The following is an 18,920-nucleotide window of genomic DNA, read 5'->3' as shown; positions in this document are numbered from 1 at the left end:
CCCCACAGAAGCAAGCTTTTATTCCACTGTCCTGGCTCCCATAGTTGTGGCAAGCACTGACCCTTCAAATCTGCCTTCTTCTACCTGGGGATCTTCTGAGGGCAGGTGGTTATCTGCTTGGGTAATATATTATTTCCAAAGTTAAGGTCCTCACTTCAGCTTATTCTCATCTCTCTAACCATTTCCCTTGGGCCTTTCGGACTGTTGCCATTGTGAATTCCCCAAACCAGATTTAAAAGTTAGCCTGGAAGGTGAACAAGAGAGTCATTGACATTCATCCCACTGTCAAAAAAAAAAAAAAGTTAGCCTGGAGTGTCTGGAGTCCCACTTGCCCCTTTCATGTCTCCCTCCTGAGCTCTGGAGAAGATTGGCTGATGAAGTAAGTGTTTAGCAATACCCTGCCATTAGGAAAAGCTTCAGCAACCTTAATCATGGTAAACAAGCACATACATACCATCACTAAATTTTGCTTTTCATGTCTTTTTCTGACCTTCTTGGAGTTGTTGTAACATGCTTAAGCTTTCTGGTTTTGCCCTCAATTTCTTATATTTCCATTTTGGAATCCTCCTTTACTTTAGAGCAAAACTACCATCTAAAATCCTTTCTCATCTGAAAACATTTTTGCTTACTCGTTACCGAGGATATATTTTATATTTATAAATTTTCATATACTTTATTATCAATTAGTTTTTTTCTGTGTATTTTTCTTAAGAACATTTAGACAATTTTAAAAAATATGGATATTCCAGCAAAAACCCTAGAAAGTGCATCTGAAGCAAAGAATACAAATACATTGACATTGTATCTTAAATATTTAATAGTTATAAATACAGACAGAACATGTAAATAGTCCTGCAGATATTCATATTTTCTCTTATGAAAATTTTTCATTAATAAATTTCGTAGAGGTCCAAGTCTTATTGTAATACGCATTACAAACTGTCTTTGTTAAAGGATCAGTCTCTCATTTGGGCCTTCAAGGCAAAGGAGAAACAAGAAGAAATTCTGGCATTTTGTTTACTTTGGCTTACCTGGTTACTTCTGTACATAAGTAGATTAAAGCACTGAGATAAGTCGTGTGTTAAGTCCATGATCATGTTGGACTCCATTAACAGCAAAACTTCTCAGGACAGATCATTCCCCACATGAGGATAATTATTCACAAGGGCAAGGCTGTATCCTAGAGAGAGGCAATCATGTCTCAAGAACCAGTTTATTGTCCAAAGCAATAGGAACATCTTTGGACCACCCTGTAGAATAGGAATTGTAAAAATGACCAATGAGACCATACTTGGACTTTATTAAGGCACAGTTATATAAGTAGTCAAAAGTCTGGCAAAATTAACAGGAAACACAAAGCATCAAATTCTTCTCCTTTGAGATGAATTCTTCTTAAATATCATTAAAAGTAGATCCACATTTTGGGAAAGTTTAAAAAACACCATAGGGGCTGGAGAGATGGTCCAGTGGTTAAGAACACTGGTTGTTTTTGCAGAAGCCCCGGGTTTGAATCCCAGTACCCACATGGCAGCTACCAACTGTCCGTAACTCCAGTTCCAGGGGACCCAACAGTCTCTTCTGTCCTCCACGGGCATTGCGCGACACAAGTGCACTTACCTACATGCAGATGATATACTCATACACATAAAATAAAATATTTAAAAAATCCATGTAACAACATTTGGGTTACAGTTAATTATAAATATTATTTTGTGTGTGTACATTTTCATGTGTGTGGGTATGCGCATGTGTGTGGACATATGTGTGTGCATGTGTGTGGAGGTCAGAGGCTGGTGTTGAGCATCTTCTGAAGTTGATGTCTACCTTATATTTCGAGGTGGAGTCTGAACCTGCGGCTCACAAATGGCAAAACTGGCTGGCCAGAAAACCTTAAAGTGCCCTTCCATCTCTGCCTCCCCAAGGCTGGGATCGCAGGCATATGCTGCAGCATCTGACTGTGGCTTGCGCATTTATTTATTTATTTTTCATGTTCTGGAGGACTGTGTTCAGGTCCTCATGCTTACAATGGTAAACACTTTTATGACTGAGCCCTACAAAATCTTTTATAGACCTCATAAATTTGTATCTATATTTTAGACAATTATTGAAGTCATTTATAGATGTAATTGTTGTGTATTAAACATATATGTAAAAAGAAATCCTTAGCAATTATTCTAATGAAATGATTTTTATTTATATATGCATATTATTTTAAATTATGTATGTGTGTATCTGTGTGTGTATGTTCATGTGAGTGCAGGTGCCCATGGAGGCCAGGGGCTTTAGATCTCCCAAGAGCGGGATTTTCAGGTGGTTATAAACTACCCAACATAAATTCTAGGAGTCAAACTCAGGTCTTCCGTAAGAGCAATATGTGCTCATAACCACTGAGCTGTCTCTTCAGTTCCTAACAAAAGAATTTTTAATGCACATTACTTAAAGATATTTTAATTAGCATAAAGCATTTTTATGTCCTTTTATTTTTCTGTTACCCATAACTATTAAAAATAATGAAATAAAATTTTAATTTTTTCTTAGAATCTATTTTGGAAGGAAATCTTTATCAAATTCTACATAGTGAATGCTAAATTTTATAACTTAATGAACTCTTATAATTCAATGAATATGGTCTTAAATTAATAAGTAGCATTTTAAGGTTTTATGACACATATAACAGACCCCCAAATATCATTTTAATAGATATTAAGAAGTTAAGAGTACCTGTTTGTAAGGCACTATGCATTAATCATGTCTTTTAATGCATCCCCAGACACTCACATTCTCATACATACATTTTAAATTAGGCATTACCCCAATAATAATTTTAGCTTTCAATAGAAAAATGAATAAATAAATTGGCCACCTGTTCTGCTACTCAGTTATTTTTGAGAATTTAAGGATCAGACTGAATTTTGTCCCATGCTGTTTTAGGTGCAAAATGACATGAATTGCATGAAAACAGTTATGAACACATGTAACATTACACGTAACATTACATCAGAGAGCACTTACTGAAACACAGTTTTGTTTCTATGTGTCTTTGGAGGTAGCAAGGTTAACTCTTGGAGGATCTGTTTTTCTTTCAGTCTATTTGCTTGGGTGCAGTTCACCATCCAGTGCCAGGCTTCTGGGTCTTTGTATACTGGGCATAGCTATGAGAGGTGTTTGGTGAGCTCATGTGCCCCAGGTCTTTGCATTTGAAACAGGTCTGTATCTCTGGGGCTTATGTAGAGGGGTCCCCTGGCGTACAGGCCCTAGTCAATGGTACTACGAGGACAGGTGCCATCATTTGGAACCTCTTTCTCCCTTTCTTTCTACTTTTTTTTTTGTCTTCCTTCAGATTTCCATTGTTGAACGACATGAAGGCAGTGTTCAACAGTTGAGTCTGTGGGGTCTGAGGCCCCATCTGTAGCCTCCAAGTTTTCTATGGATATCAGGGGCTGACTGGTTAGTGAAGTATTGACCCTGAAAAGCTTGTCCTTTGGGTGACAAGAGATCAAGGTTGGTGAAATTTCTTGAAAGCCCCAGTTTGCTGACAAATAGGGCAGGATTTTCTTTCCTTCCTTCAGTAATCTTCCTGATCTTATTATAGTCAATAGGCTTTTCATCACTGGGATGAGACTCTCCATCATCCTATGTATATGGGTCCCTGTTGAGGTGTTAAAATTCCAATAGTAGATTTTTTTCTGTGACTTTTAAATTTTGATTTTTTTTGTGAATTTCATACAACACATCTTGATCATTAGACCCCTCCCTATCTGCACTCCCTAACCCCCATCAGTTTTCATGCATTCTGTCATGTATATTAAGGCCTAGTGAGCTAAGTTTCTGTCCTCAAATGTCCCTTGGAGTGACTCCATCCTCTAAAGCCTAGTCAATCTATCTAGCATCACTCCCTTAAAGAAAACCAGCTCTCCCTCTCCCAATAGTCATTAGTTGCCAATAGCTTCTCACCTAGGGTTAGAGATTCCCACGCATTCCCCCACTTTTATGCTGGCTGTTTGTCTAGTTTGAACTTGCATGGGTCTTGCGCAACCTGTTACCACTGCTGTAAGTTCACATGAGTAACTTCCTGGCTGTCTGTAGTCATCCACCACCCCTGGCTCTTACAGTCTTTCCACCCACCTCTTCTGCAATGGTCCCTGAGCTCTGGGTAGTGCAAGTTTGTTATAGGTGTCCTACCCAGGGACACATACTCTGCAGTTTGTTATTCTCTGCACTTTGGTCATTTGTAGTTTTCTATGTTAATCGCTGTCTGTTGCATGAGGAAGCTTTATTGGTGAGAGTTGAGAGATGCATTAATATTCCTTCTGTATCTTGTTTAGCTATGTTCCCTGAGTGTTAGGTATAGAGGTTGCATTGTAGATGTGTCACTTAGGGCTGGGCTTCTCAGCTGTCAAACTCTGTAATAATAGTCATCTGTTGCAAGAAGAAACTTAAAAAATTGTATTTATTATTATTATTTTAATTAATTAATTAATTTGTACGAGTGTATTTCCTGCATGTAGGTAGGTGCACCTGTGTAGTGCAATGCCCGTAGAGGTCAGAAGAGGGCATTGGATCGCCTGAAGCTGGAGTTACAAATGGCTGTTAGCCACCATGTGGATGCTGGGAATCGAACCCGGGTCCTCTGCAGGAGCAGCCAGCAGAGAAACTCTTTTTTGATGAGTGGTAAGAGTTAGACTTGTCTGTAAGTAGAAGGATACATACTTATAATACAGTAAGAAATTATGTTGGTTAGGAATGTGACAAAAGCAGGTTTTTATCTAGGATCTATGACCTCTCCACACATGAGTTCTCTCTGTTGATTTTCAGCTTTATTGTATTGTGGTTTGATAGAATGAATGGAATTATTTCAAATTTTTTTTGTATTTGTTGAGGTTTGTTTTATGCCTCAACATGTGGTCTATTTTGGAGAAACTTCCATGGGCTGCTGAATATAATATGTATTCTTTGATGCTTGGGTGGAATATTCTGTAGACATCTGTTGGGTCCATTTGATATATGATATCATTTAATACAGATGTTTCTCTCTTTATTCTTTGTCCAGTTAACCTGTCTATTAGAGGAAGTGGGGTACTGAAGACACCTACTATTATTGAGTTGGGGTTATTGTGTGTCTTGAAGTCCAGTAGTACTCTTTTTATGAAATTGGGTGTACCGGAGTTTTATCTATCTATCTATCTATCTATCTATCTATCTATCTATATCTATCTATCTATCTATCTATCTATCTATCTATCTATCTATATATTATATTATATATGTATGTATTTATGATTGTAATGTCTTCTTAGTTGATTGTTCTCTTGATCAGAATGTACTAACCTTCTTTATCTCTTCTGATTAACTTTAACTTGAAGTCTATTTTGTCAAATATTAGAATCACAGCACCTGCTTGTTTCTTAATGACACTTGTTTGGAATATTCTTTTCCACCCTTTCACCCTATGGCGGTGCCTGTCCTTGAAGGTGAGAGGAGTGTCCTGTAGACAACAAAAATATGAATTTAATCCATTTAACTAGCCTGTGCATTTTTACTGAAGTTGAGGCCATTGATATTTAAAGTTAATATGGAAAGATATGTATGGATTACTGCCATTTTGTTTGTGTTCTTGTGTCATGTTTCCATAATTATACCCTTCATCTGTTTTCTTTCTATAGCCTCTTCGGCATGGTCATTCTTTTCTCTGGTCTTTTCTATTGCTTGGAGTATTCTCCGTAGGGCTGGTCTCATGGACATGAACTCTTTCATCCTGTTTGTATCATGGAAGGGTTTTCTTTCTCTTTGACTTTGATAGACAGCTTAGCTGGGTAAAGTATTCTGGGTTGGCATCTATGATCATTTAGAACTTGGAATACTTTGGTCCAGGCTTTTCTGGCTTTCACAGTTTTCATTGAAAAGTCACCTGTGATTCTGATGGGTTTTCCTTTATACACAAATTGCATTTCTCCAGCATCTTTTATACCCTCTCTTTGTTCTGTACATTTAGTGCTTTTGCTATAATGTGCTGTGGGGAGCTTCCATTCCAATGCTGTCTATTTGGTGTCCTTTGTGCTTCTTATAGCTGTATGACTATGTCTTTCCTTAATTTAGGGAAGTTTTCTTCTACAGCCCTATTGAAGATTTGGTCAATGCCATTGACCTGAGATTCTTCTTCCTCTACCCCTATTATGCATGAATTTGCTTCTTCATGATGTCCCACATTTCCAGCATATTCCATTTTTATGTTTTAGTTTTTTGATATTCTTTGCTTGAGTGGTCCAATTCTTCAGTTTTATCACTCAGTCTTAATATTGTTTTCCATTTGATTCATTCTACTGGTGAGGCTTACTGCTGTCATTTCAAATTGGCTTAGTGAGTTTCCAATTCCATCTTCATTTCAGCCTGAATTTTCTTCAGTATTTCTATTTCTTTGGTGAATTTGCATTTTGAATTCTGAATTGTCTTTGTCATTTCATTCATCCATATATTTGTACTTTCTTGAGCTTCAGTCAGGATTTTATCCCAGTCTTGAGTTCTTTGAGTTGTTTGTATGTTCTTTAAAATCCTTGACTTCTTTGATCATATTTATGACTGTTCTTTTGGGTTGTTTCCTGGGGTTCCTCTGCATAGTTCGCATTGTAGAACACTTTAGTAGGAGTGTTGTGATTTGGTGAGGACATATTGTCTTGGTTTCCCATATTATTTGGGTTTTTGGGTTGTGATTTGGGCATATGGATATATTTTGTTGATTTTGTGTCTGATATGAAATTCTAGCCTTCTTTTGTTGAGTTGAAGTTTGGGTGTTTTTATTGTTGATGTAGTTTGGTTGCCTTCTGATCAGGTATGAATAGTTAGCTGGTCTGTGCTTCAGATTCTCACTTATGATTTTTTATTGGCGGGACAGGGTGGTTCCAGGCCAGCTAGTGGGGAGCACTCCAGCAGGATGAAGGGACCTAGGCCCAAGGTGACTGGATGGGGACAAGGTAGTTAGTTAGGTTCCAACTAGCTAAGCAGGGTAGATGTGAGACTTGGAGCTATATGAATGGGGCTGGCCCCAAAGCAAAGTAGTGGTTACCTGGTGGGCAGGATCTGGCTTATTCAGGAGACTTAGATTAGTTATGTGCTTCTAGGCAGCTGAAGCCAGAAGGGACATAGGCCCAAAAAGGGCTGATGGGGATGGTGGCCCAGCTGGCTCTAACCAGCTAAGAAGAATAGATGTGAACCCTGAATCTGTACCACCATCAGTGGATTTTTGATCTGGGAGGATCTGCAATCTTGGGAGGTGATCAGTAGGATTTTGAGCAAGTGCTTATCCACATGCATTTTAGCATCACCCCAGAGCCTCTTTTATTCCCAAGGGTATGGAAGATAGTCAAGACTAAGTACGAATCTTTCTGTGTAAGATTAGAAACTGAAGTTAAGATCTGAAAGTTAATGGCAAATTGGGATGGCTTCTCACAGAACATTGCATCGCTGAAGGTCGGTTGAAAAAGAGACATGGACTCTTACTGTCCTCGAGGGTCCAGACATTTCCCTTAGATGGAGCGCTGTAGGGATAGAAGTGGGTGGATGACAGGAAGCTCCACTCCTGTACCTGAAGACTTGGTTTCTTCCTTTTTGCTACTTGGGATGGAGGGAAAATATTGTGGTGGTGCGGGGCTCCCTGCAGTGGGAGAAGAGAAATTTTTTGAGTCTGATTGTTCATTGTTTTCTGTTTGGATGGTGGGCTTTGAACATGAAAAACAATGTAAGATACAAAAATTGTTTCCCTTTGTATGACTCCCATCATGGTACAGGCCATGAAGGCTTAACTAGGCAATTCAGATAATTTCCTTTGATTCTTAGAAAATAGGTCCAGCTGCAGGATGGGGTTATAGAGTAACTTTCCATCCTTTGACCAAACTTCTCCATTATTCAGCTTGTATTGAGGCCAGACAGTGTGACAATAAAATATTAGGTCCTCTTTTTTTTTTTTTTTTTAATTCCCAGGATCAAATGCTTCCAGTTCTTGAGGATGTTACAATGGAGAATCCAAGGTAACTAACGCCAAGTTTTCCATGACATTCCTGAGGGTTAAGAAAAGTAACAGAAGGCTTCTGGAATGAGGAGGGTGTTTTTTGTACTCACTCAGAGCCCTCAAATTGACTTATTATGACATGACTGCATACAGCCCCAGGGGAATTAGAGAGACTGACTTGAATCTCCAACCTTACTCCTTCCCCAGGCTGGAGTTTGAATCAGTTGCTTGCATTATCTCCCGATGCAAATCCTGCTCTGAACATCTCTGAAGTTATTATTATTTTCACTTTGGCGGGTAGAATAAAGTATTTTTCCTTTTGAACAGAAAGGTTCAGAGAAGAGGCTTCCTTATATGAATGGCTCAACTTTTATTTCAGATTGTTATCCAGGTTAAATGTGCAGATGGATGGATGGGGCTGCACACAATAAACAGAACAGGGAGGATCTGAGAGCAGTTAGGATATGATGAAGTAAACAAAGCATAGGAAATCAAGTATCAGTGGGGAAGTTCACCTCAAACTCAATCAGCAGTGGGGTAAAGGATGGACATGAGCTTTGGGGCCTCTGCTGGGATAAACACGTGTAGTTGGTAGGCACTGGGATCCTGAGGGTGATGGAGTTGGTCTTTGTGTGGTACCCACACTCTCTCTGCCAGTTGCCTTTCTACCTTACTGGGCCCCAGACTGCTCCCGGGGCATGACTGGGTCTCTGGAAGATGTGAGAGAAGGGCATGGCAAGGCTGCCACTGTTACTATCTCAGTCCCCCCTGAGTCTGTTGTGCCTGAGCCTGTTGTCCAGAGAAGGTGAGAAGAGAGGAAGAGAGTAGAGCTGTGTGAGTAAATGCTGGCAGTATGGGAAAGTCTTGGATGCAGTGATGCTTAGGGGACCAAGTGGTTAGATGCACTGTGGACCTAGAGTCACCACATAGGCATCAGCATTATCTTCTCAGTACCATCATGGCCACCCCCACATAGATGCTGCCATCTTAGTTTGCCATGTGGCTACAGACATCTTTGGTTGGCACAATTGCCATCTTTGGACTGGGCATGTCCCACAGCATACTCCCAGGGCACATTGGATGTGGATCATAACTTCACATGTGTGTGAGTCCAATTAGTTCTGGGATCACATCCTCCAGGAGGTCATGGGTCCCCATGTCTTCCAAGTTGACATAGCAGCTGTGGATCCACGAATGCCTCCTGGCCTAAGTTTAGAGTGTGCTCTGCATGAGCCTGGGCATCTTCCAGGTAAGGTTGGGGTGAGGGTCCTGGGTGGGGGCTCAGACAGACCATTGATGCTTAGCTACAGGGCATAATAAATTATGGAGGAGGAAGGGGAAAAAGGGCATGTTGGGATCTGGTGCTCCTGGATTGCTGACAGGGCTCCTGTGGGAGCTTGTCTGCAGCCATTTCCAAGCTCTGGAGAAAAATGAAAGGAGGAGTCAAAATAAGGAAGGAAGAAAAGCATCTTGGACCTCTTTTTAAAATTTTATTTATTTATTTTTATTATATGTGCATGAGTGTTTTGCCTCCATGTATGTAAGTACACCCATGACATGCAATGCTTGTGGAAGTCAGAAGAAGGCATTGAATCCTCTGGAACTGTAGTTATGGATGGTTGTTAGCCACCATGTGCATGCTGGAAACCAAACCCAGGTCTTCTGTAAGAGCATCAGTGTTCTTATCCACTGAGCCATCTCTCTAGCCCCCATCTTGAACCTCTTTGAGTTATAGTTTTTAACTATATATGGCCTGAGGAGATGGCTAAGTTAGTGAAGATCTTGCCTTGCAACCATAAGAACCTGAGTTCAATTCCTAAAATCCACATTAAAGAAGTCAGGCATGGGGGTATGTTCTTGTAATCCCAGTGCTGGGGAAGCAAGGCAGGCAGAGCCCTGTTTTCCTGCATGTACATGGCAAGCTATAAGCCAGTGAGCAGCTTTGTCTCAAAAAGGAACAAAAACACAGATGGCACTTGAGGAATGACACCCAAGGTATCTGGCCTCCATACACTTGTGTAGACATGTGCACATGTACACAGATTTTCATATGCAGACATAAGAATGTGCATACATGTATACACAAGAAAAAAACTGTTAGCACAGACGTATATGTCAAAAATACCTTTCATACCTGGATATCCACATGTAGAAGAATGAAACTAGATCCCTAGCTCTTATCCTGTGCAAAATAAATTCCAAATGGATCTACAATCTTAATGAAAGACCTGACATTTTCACATTCTTAGAGGAAAAAGTTGGGAAAACACTTCAAGATAAAGGCACAGGCAAGGACTCTGAATAGGATTCCAATTGCTGACAGAATGGGAGAAAATATTTGCTTAGCTACACATTTGATAAAGGATTAATATCTAGACTGTACAAAGAACTTAAAATTTGAACAAGAAATCAAATGGTCCTATCAACAACTGGGCTAATGAACAGATCGTTTTCAAAAGTTGATTTACACAATGGCCAGTAAACATATGAAAAAAAATGTTCAACCTTACTAGCAACCAGGGAAATGCAATCAAAACTGGCATTAAGATTTCCTCTTACTCCAGTCAGAATGGCAATCTCTAAGAAGAAAAATAAGAAATGCTGCTGAAGATGTGGACAAAAGGGAACCCTCACACACCGATGGTGAGGACTGCACACTAGTCTGGCCACCGTGGAAGTCAGATTTTCCATACTCCCTGTTACCCCACTTCTGGGTATTTACCTGATTCTAGTCAACATATCACAGAGATGCTCACACATCAAAGTTTATGGCAGCAGTATTCACAGTAGCTAAATTATGGAACCAACCTAGGTGTCCACCAACAGAGGAATGGAGAAAAAAGTTACACACACACACACACACACACACACACACACACACACACACCTAAAAGACTTACTGAGTAACAAACTTGCATTGTACAAAATGCTAAAAGAAGCTTTTTAGGTTGAAAGGAAATTACGCTAGATTGAGACTCAGATACTCGTAAAGAAATGAAAGTTAGAATGGCAAATGTGGGATAAGGAAATTTTAAAAATACTGTTTTAAAGTAAAAATAATTATAATAACACTGTCTTACAGACTTTGATGAAGGATGAAGGATGACTTAGTATTTTCATGGCATGTGTTTTTCTTCCATGAAAATATACTAAGCATCACAAAACTGGAATGACTATATTAAAAATTACAGAAGAAACATTAGAAATAAGAGATTTTTTTTTGGTGAGAAGCTGAGTTTAGGCTTAACTATCTCTTTAAAGGATTCTGAAGTTCAGGCAGGTTGGTGGAGTATTTGCTTAGAATACTGGTTTGGTTTTGAGATCTGTATTATTTTTTTGTCTCTCATCCATCTCATTCATCTGATGTATCATTAATTTACTCTAAAGTAATTTTACAATTTTATTGCTTGTAAAGCTTCTTTACAAATTAATGAAATAATTTTTAAAGAATTATCTATAATTTCACACTGCCTTCTTTTCTTCTGCCCCTCCACAGTCCTGGATTACACTCATATGTAGTTTTTATAGCTAAGACTAAAAGATGGCTGTAATTTTATTTTCTGGCTGACATTCTATCAGTAAAGCACCTTGTTTATGTTGCATGTAACTGGCACGTTTTCTCAACTTTCTCACCATTGGCATTTTACACTCCAGTTATCAGCATGCAATGCCCACTGAGGCCAGAAGAGGGCATCAGATTCCCTGGCACTGAAGTTGCTTATGGTTGTTGCCATGTGGGTACTGGGAACTGAACCCGGGTCCTCTGCAAGAGCACTTAATTGCTGACCTGTCTCTCCATTCCCTAGTTTAGAACTTTAATTCACTAACCATATATGTATTTAATTGATGGCTTATACATTGCTAATATGTTTCTTTCTAAGAATGTTTATATTTCTTTCATTGTTTTTCCATTCTAAATTTTACTGCAGGAGGCATTCCTGTTCCTGTCATTTCTTAATTTGTTTACTTTAGGTTAAATGCCTGGAGATGGGGTATGTGGACTAAGGGACATCCTTTTTGGCCCTTTAAGGAGGGCCAAATAGTGATTCTTAGACTTGAAGCTTGGGCTTTCCATGGTCTTATGCTCTGAATTCTTTTCCTTCTAGTTTAAATTATCTGAAACATTTAGAGATTATCTATGGCACTGAGAAAAGTGTTTGGTGACTTATATATTTTGGTGCTGGGCCGACAAATTAGTTATCCGAACATAAATCACTGTAATAATCCATAAATCAGATTTATATAATATAAATCAAAGAACACTGACATATGATGGGAATTTAAGAATACTAATTTATAAAATACCTCATGATAGATTGAGCCATGGATAAAGGAATACTGCTGCACATCCATCAGTGACTCAACAATCAAGGAGGTGTAAGATGCCCAGGCTGGCAGGGAGGGTGTGGGAGTAATGAAATGCCCACAGAGTCCACATGATAGGGGACTGGGAAAAAGTTAAGCATTCCAGCAAGAAAGGAGATTGCTCATGTAGACTTTCAAGAAGCTTCTTAAGTTTTTCTTTGTGTCTTTAATTTTCCCTCCAAACTGTCTGGTGCCACTGGCTGTTGGAATCGTTTTGTGGGTTTGGAAGGTAGATAAGCTTCTCTCTCCTCTCTGCCACTCCATATTCATCCTCCAGTTCTCAGTTTGCCTGTCCCTTCATCAAGGATGACTGACTGCCCTGATACCTGATGGATTAGGTCATCCTGTCTTGGGATCCTACTGCGTTCATCTCTCCTTGGTGATTTACATCTCATTTTCCATTCACCACTCATGCACCCCAGAGGGAAAACCACAGCATCCTTTTTGCCCCTTTCTGTATCTCCAGCATCCATCGTATTACCTGATGCAGAACATACTTGCAGGTGTGTGTCTGGAATGAAGATGGAAAAGAAGAACTGCGCAGCTATAGGCTGAGGGCTGAGGGCTGGGGGCTGGGGGCTGGAGGCTGGGATCCTGTCCCTGGCAGATGCTGGGTCAGTGAGAAACAGGAGAGTAGTTTCTAAACATACTTAGTTATTTTATGAGAACTCATTAAAGTTGTGAGAAAAAGAATGATGGGCTTTAGATACAGGTAAGTTGCATTTCTTTCTCCCTTCAGGAGGGCTGAGATGCTTTGCAGGGCTTTCTAGTTAAAAAATGGAGGTGAAGGGAAAGAAGGAGCCTTGGAGAGAGAGAGTAATAGTAGGAGATAGGGGTTGCCAAGGGGGAAGTGGGGAAAATGAGTGTATTTAACTGGGAGGGGAGAGGAAAGGTTATACAAGGAACCATGGAGGTAAAGGAGAAGGAGCTCAGGAGAGGGGCAATCATAGGAGACAGGTTTTATCAAAGGTGAAATGGGGAAAATGGGGGGTACTTTAATTGCGGAGGGAGAAGAGATGATTATACAGGGAGAGAGAGAGAGGAGACATAAATAATGCTTAGCTGGTGTGAAAAACCAGAGGGAAATGTATTAGTTCAAAATCCTACTGAAAAATTACACATATAATATCTCTGCATGAGTCCATGCTGAAGTCCATGCTGAAGTCCATGCTGAAGGCTATGTAACAAGAAAGAGTGCCAGACAGGAGAAACCTTCCTTTGAGTTGTTGGTCAGAGTAGTCCAAAAGACTCCCAAAATTACACAGGCTGTTACCACAGCCCTTGATGGCCTGCCAGAACTCGAAGGTAAGACCCTATTACTGAAGACAAGACGTACTTCAGACTCAGGACTTGGAGCAGTGGAGCTGGCACTGACCTGGAAGCTCCTCCCTGAAGACTAGCTCTTATTTTGGAGGACACTATGCAAGCTGCTAAGGGAGAAAATCAGTCAATGGTCCAACCCTAGATTTAAAGCCTAATAACCACAGCAATGACCGACACAGCAAACTATATTGATGCAGTAGTGGCACTTTTATCCTGGGGTAATCAATAGCTATCTAATTGGACTTAAAGCCTACACAATGGGAAAGAACTCATGTGTGGCACTATAAACATAGCCAAGTACACATGGCTGGAGAGGTCATAGATTTTTGAGAAAACCCTAAGTCTGTCATATCCCTACACGAACATAATTTTTCATTATATGCTAAATATGGATCCTTATAGTTACAGACAAGTATGCCAGTCAGCACTCATCAAAGAAGCTTCAAAAGCAACAGAGAGAGACTATTACAGAGTTCCACAACGGGTTACACACTGAGAGTAAGTGTGTGTGAAATGCCCAATCCTAAGAGACACATCTACAATGGAACCTCTAGACCTAAGGCTCGTGGAACATAGCAGAACAGGAGGCAGGGAGAATGCTAATGCATCTCTGAGCTCTCAGCGGGGAGGCTTCCTCATGCAACCAAGGACAATAACACAAAGGGCCACAAATGACCAAAGTGTAGAAAATAAGAGTCTGTAAAGTATGGGTCCCTGGACAGGACTCCTGTATTAAACCTCACCCACCCAGGGCTCAGGGACTATTGCAGAAGATGGGGCAGAGAGACTATAAGAGCTGGGGAGATGAGGTGTATGACCATAAGGAAACAGAATCTTTCAGGACTCTGGGACCTTGTTCATATGAACTTAATAGCAATGGTGTCAGCATGCATAAGACCCATGCGAATTCAATTAGACAAAAATACAGCACAGAACTAGGAAATTAGACAGCAGGCCCCAACCTTAGCTAAAGAACTGTTAGCAGCTGATTACTACTGGGCGAGGGAGGGTTGACCTTCTTTAGGGGAGAGACTCTAGATAGGCTGAGTAGACTGCAGTGGATGAACTTATACTGAGGGATGTCTGGGTACACTAACTTGACTCCCTAGGCATATATATTAACATATATGACAGAATGCATGAATTCTCATGGAGGTTATAGGGGTGCATATGGGAGGGATATAAAGATGATTAAGATGTTTTGTACGAAATTCACAAAGATTCAGCAAAGGTTATCTAACCGAGGTTCGGGATTCCATATTGGGGAAAGCTGTCTGGACTGTGAGTTTTGCAGATCAATACAGATTTCTTCAGCATATTCTGGGTCTCATGTGCTGGGCAAGGTAATTGTAGAGATGCACAATCCTTTCTATGAAGAGATCACAGCTTGGTAGGGCTCTAAATAACAGTACTCACTTCCAGCTGGAATGTTAGTACCCTCACCACTCCAAAACAGGAATTTATTTCTCACCACCTACGGCCTTCAGACAAGCTCTGTGGTTTTGTTTCCACACTCTTGACCCAGGCAGGTCATGCCATTTTGTGGTCCCTGTAACTGTAGCCATGCCATGTTCACAGTTGAGATTCACATTCAGGCAGGAGGAAGTCAGTCACACCGGAACTTTACAACTTGACCCTCCACCCTCCAGCCCTTCTCACCTCCCTAACTCCAGCTAGGCCGAGGGCTAAGGTGTTCTTTCCTTCTCTTTCCATCCTAGGATCTTCTGGGTTGAGCAGGAGGATGGAGAATTAGAGAAAGTTTTCTTTCACGGGTTCTGTTGTTGCTGGCTCTCGGCTTGTTGGGTAGGTGTGATGGTCTCTGGTGCCTGGCAGGAGCATGCTCACTCTCTTGTAGGCACATTCACGGCTTTTCAGAGGCCTCTGGGAGCCTTCTCACTGACAGGTCCATGGGCTTCTGCTTAGGTGGTCCAAATGACCTCCCATGATCTCTCTCCTAACTCCTGTCCTTCACACAGTCTCTTCTGTGAGGGGCTGTGCACGTGTACCCTTATTCCTCTAAACTGTGGCTGTCCTGCTTTAAGGGCTCTCATGGACTGCTCGACTCAGCATCTTATCTTTAGGCTTGGTAAAACTCAGGAAACTGTGTCCCCTCTCCTGCAAAGTCCAGGCAACCCATGCCCAGACCTCCTAAGAAGAGTCCTACATTCTTCATTGGGGCAGCCTTGGGGCAGACTAGTCGGTTCCGCAGCTCAGCAAGCATCTAGCCCAAGAGCTCTGTCCACCCATGCCTTCTCTTGTGCTCCTCTCTGGGGTGCCCCAGGGGTCGTCCTCACCTGGCCCAGGTTGTGTGAGAACACTAGTCACTGCTTTCACTCCCTCTCTGTTAGTAGTCTCCTTTGACCTTCTGTGTATAAAGGAGGGTGGGACCAGGGTTACAGGACCACTCAATTCTTCTTACCTGACATCTTGGTGCTTTCTTCATAAGAAGGAACATTTAACCCTGAGGACTCATAGCTATGGGCTGAGTCTAAGCCAAGAAAAAAAATGTCATTACTGTCTTGATGCTCAGATGGCATCAGACCACACAAGGCAATGGACTGGGGTGGAAGAGTCTCTACTCTGCTTTGCAAGTACTCAGAGAAAAGAAGGAATGGCAGGGCTAGGAGTCTGGGAATGCTAGGCATTGGGACCTGAGCTGAGCCTTGAGGGACTTTTTAAATGTAAACTATTGCATTATAAAAGTAATACACACTCTTTATAAAAAAGAACCACAAAATAAAACTCTCTTCCCTCCAGCCTCCTTCTCTCAGGATGACCTCTCATAACAGTGTGCTCTGCATCTTTCCAGATCTTTTTTATGTACACATAAACATACTTCAAACCACAAATAAAAACACCATTTTTTTTTTTCTCCAGGAGCATGCTGTGTTGGCTTGAAGGATTTTGGACATTTATCCAGTACTTTGTGTACTCCTGTGGTGTGGCATGACACTGCACTTGTCCCTGAGGGCAGAGTAATAAAGAACATTGTTCCTGGCCTGGCTGTCCACAGCCTACTTTGTGCAAGAGTGCCAGTGGGAAGGGTCTAGTGGGTTGAGAACCAGCCAGTATCCTGCTGCCCAGTCCCAGGCCCTGGCTCTTTGCAATTGGGGAAGGGCACCAGACAAAGGGTGGCCTTCTGTGAACTGTAATGAAAGTATTGGCTCTTCAAGAAAGTTCCAGGTTAGCAGTGGAGCAGAGAAGGAAACAGACTGGCTGAATGCTGGAACCTGCTGGAGTGTGCCTCCTCCCCTTTCCCCCAGCCCATGTATACAAAGAAGCCCTGAGAACAGCCTGCACAGCCAGGTGTATACTGTGAGGCCACTCTGGGAACACAGAACACATGCTCCTATCCTCTGGGAGTTGGTGATCCAGCTGAGGAAGAAGTCACAAGCTTGAAAGAAGGGGAACAAATGTTAAACAGAGTGTGGGATGAGGCCGGTGGTTTAGGCGTTGGCTTCTATGTGCAGACACGCTCTTGCAGGCCCTCTGACAGTCAGTGTTAATCTCAAAGGCCTTCACAGGTCTGTTTTATATCATCTTCAGGAGAAAGAAAAAGAAAACTTTCTTTGGAGGAAAAGTAGAGATCTGACCCCTACCTATTGCTCTAGCTTCATCTCCTGCCCCCTGGGGTGACCCTAGAACCTCCTCATATATGGAGCTACTAACATCTGCCCTATGTCATCTCTTGGCTCAGCCATATGCTGGTCTCAGTCTCCATGCCATTTGTGCCTCCTGTCCACCTGATACTTGTTGCCCACCCCCTGTGTCTTATCCCACCTGGCCTCTTTGTGTGGCTGGCTCTTACCTCAGCTGTCTGGTCGCTGTCTGACCAGCTCTTACTTGGTTTGATTCAAGGCGATGCTCTGGTGCTTTGGGATTTCTGTCCAAAGCTCATCTTCTCTGTTCTGTTCAGTTGATGGAGCCAAGTGTGTTAACAGCAGCTCTGTTGGGGATATACCCTCATCTGTGGTGATGTTCATCCCTGAAACTTCAGAGTTGGGTAAGGGAGGAGAAAAGAGGCCCAGGTAGCCTACCTTGGTTCTCAGAGTGGGAAGCCTGTAGGAAGACATATTGTGGTTTTCTACAAATTAAACTTTACATGCAGTGACAAACCATTACATGCTCTGCTGAGGTAGAAAATGGCATTTTTTCTTTAAGGTCTGTTATGTTTGAAAGTTATTTGAATAAGAATATATGTGTACATCCAAATCAATATGTAAGAATAATTCTATAGTTGCAGGCATAGTCTTTCAGGGTACACATGTTTAATCTTGATGGAATGCCATTCCATTTGTGAACATCATTCAGCTCTAGTGTTTAATTATAATCAGAATGAACACAAATGAGCTCCTAATTGTGTTTGGTGAATCAAAACCTAGGGAAAAAAATAAAAAATATTGCCTCAAAAAGAAAATGTATTTCTTATATGTGGTGCTGTGGAGAGCCCAGGATTGCTTCTGTAATCCGAACGGCTAGTCCTTGGGTTCACTAGGTCACTGATGGATGGATTTTTCTTCCTCAGGAAGGTGGATGATGAAAAACAGTGACCCACTGCCTTCACAGGGCCCTCCCATCTGCCCTGCTACCCTGCCTCCATTTGTGACATTCATCACACATAGGTCATCCTATGGGCCAGTGGAACCCAAACAGAAACCCCATCAAGCAGACCTGAGGGACATCTACTTGTATCGGATTGTGCTAACTCCCCAGAACAGGTTTTTCTGCCATGCTTTCTGCTTCCTTTGATGGATGATGTAAGAAACTGATGGGTGAAACTCTCCATGGTATTTATTGTAACTTGCTGGTGAGGATATTGTCCACTAAATCAGCAGAGCCTGCTTGAAGAGCCACTTGAAAAATTGAAGACTTGAACACAAGAAGGGCATTGTTTCATCCAGGAAGCTGCTACTCCTGACTTTGTGGACAGATTCAGTTTTGTAATTGATTGTCTTCCTTTGGCTGCCAGGAAACTCAGAAGCATATTTGCAGCTCAGAGTTTTACCAGCATGTGACCTTATGAACCCCAAATTTATGTACACTGTTTCTTGATACACCTTTCAGGTTTACTTACACTTCTTTCTTTTTTATTGGCTCTGTGTATATATTCATATGTTTCTAGCTCTATCTATCAAATATGTAGAGTGGTTAGAGTCCTACAAAACCCTTGCAAGAGACAAGTTTGTTTATTTTTTAAAATTTATTTATTATTTATTTATTTATTTGAGAT

Source organism: Nannospalax galili, unplaced genomic scaffold (genome assembly GCF_000622305.1).
Source record: "Nannospalax galili isolate Female #2095 unplaced genomic scaffold, S.galili_v1.0 scaffold1201, whole genome shotgun sequence".
Taxonomy (NCBI): Eukaryota; Metazoa; Chordata; class Mammalia; order Rodentia; family Spalacidae; genus Nannospalax; species Nannospalax galili.
Note: the sequence above shows the minus strand (reverse complement) of the source record.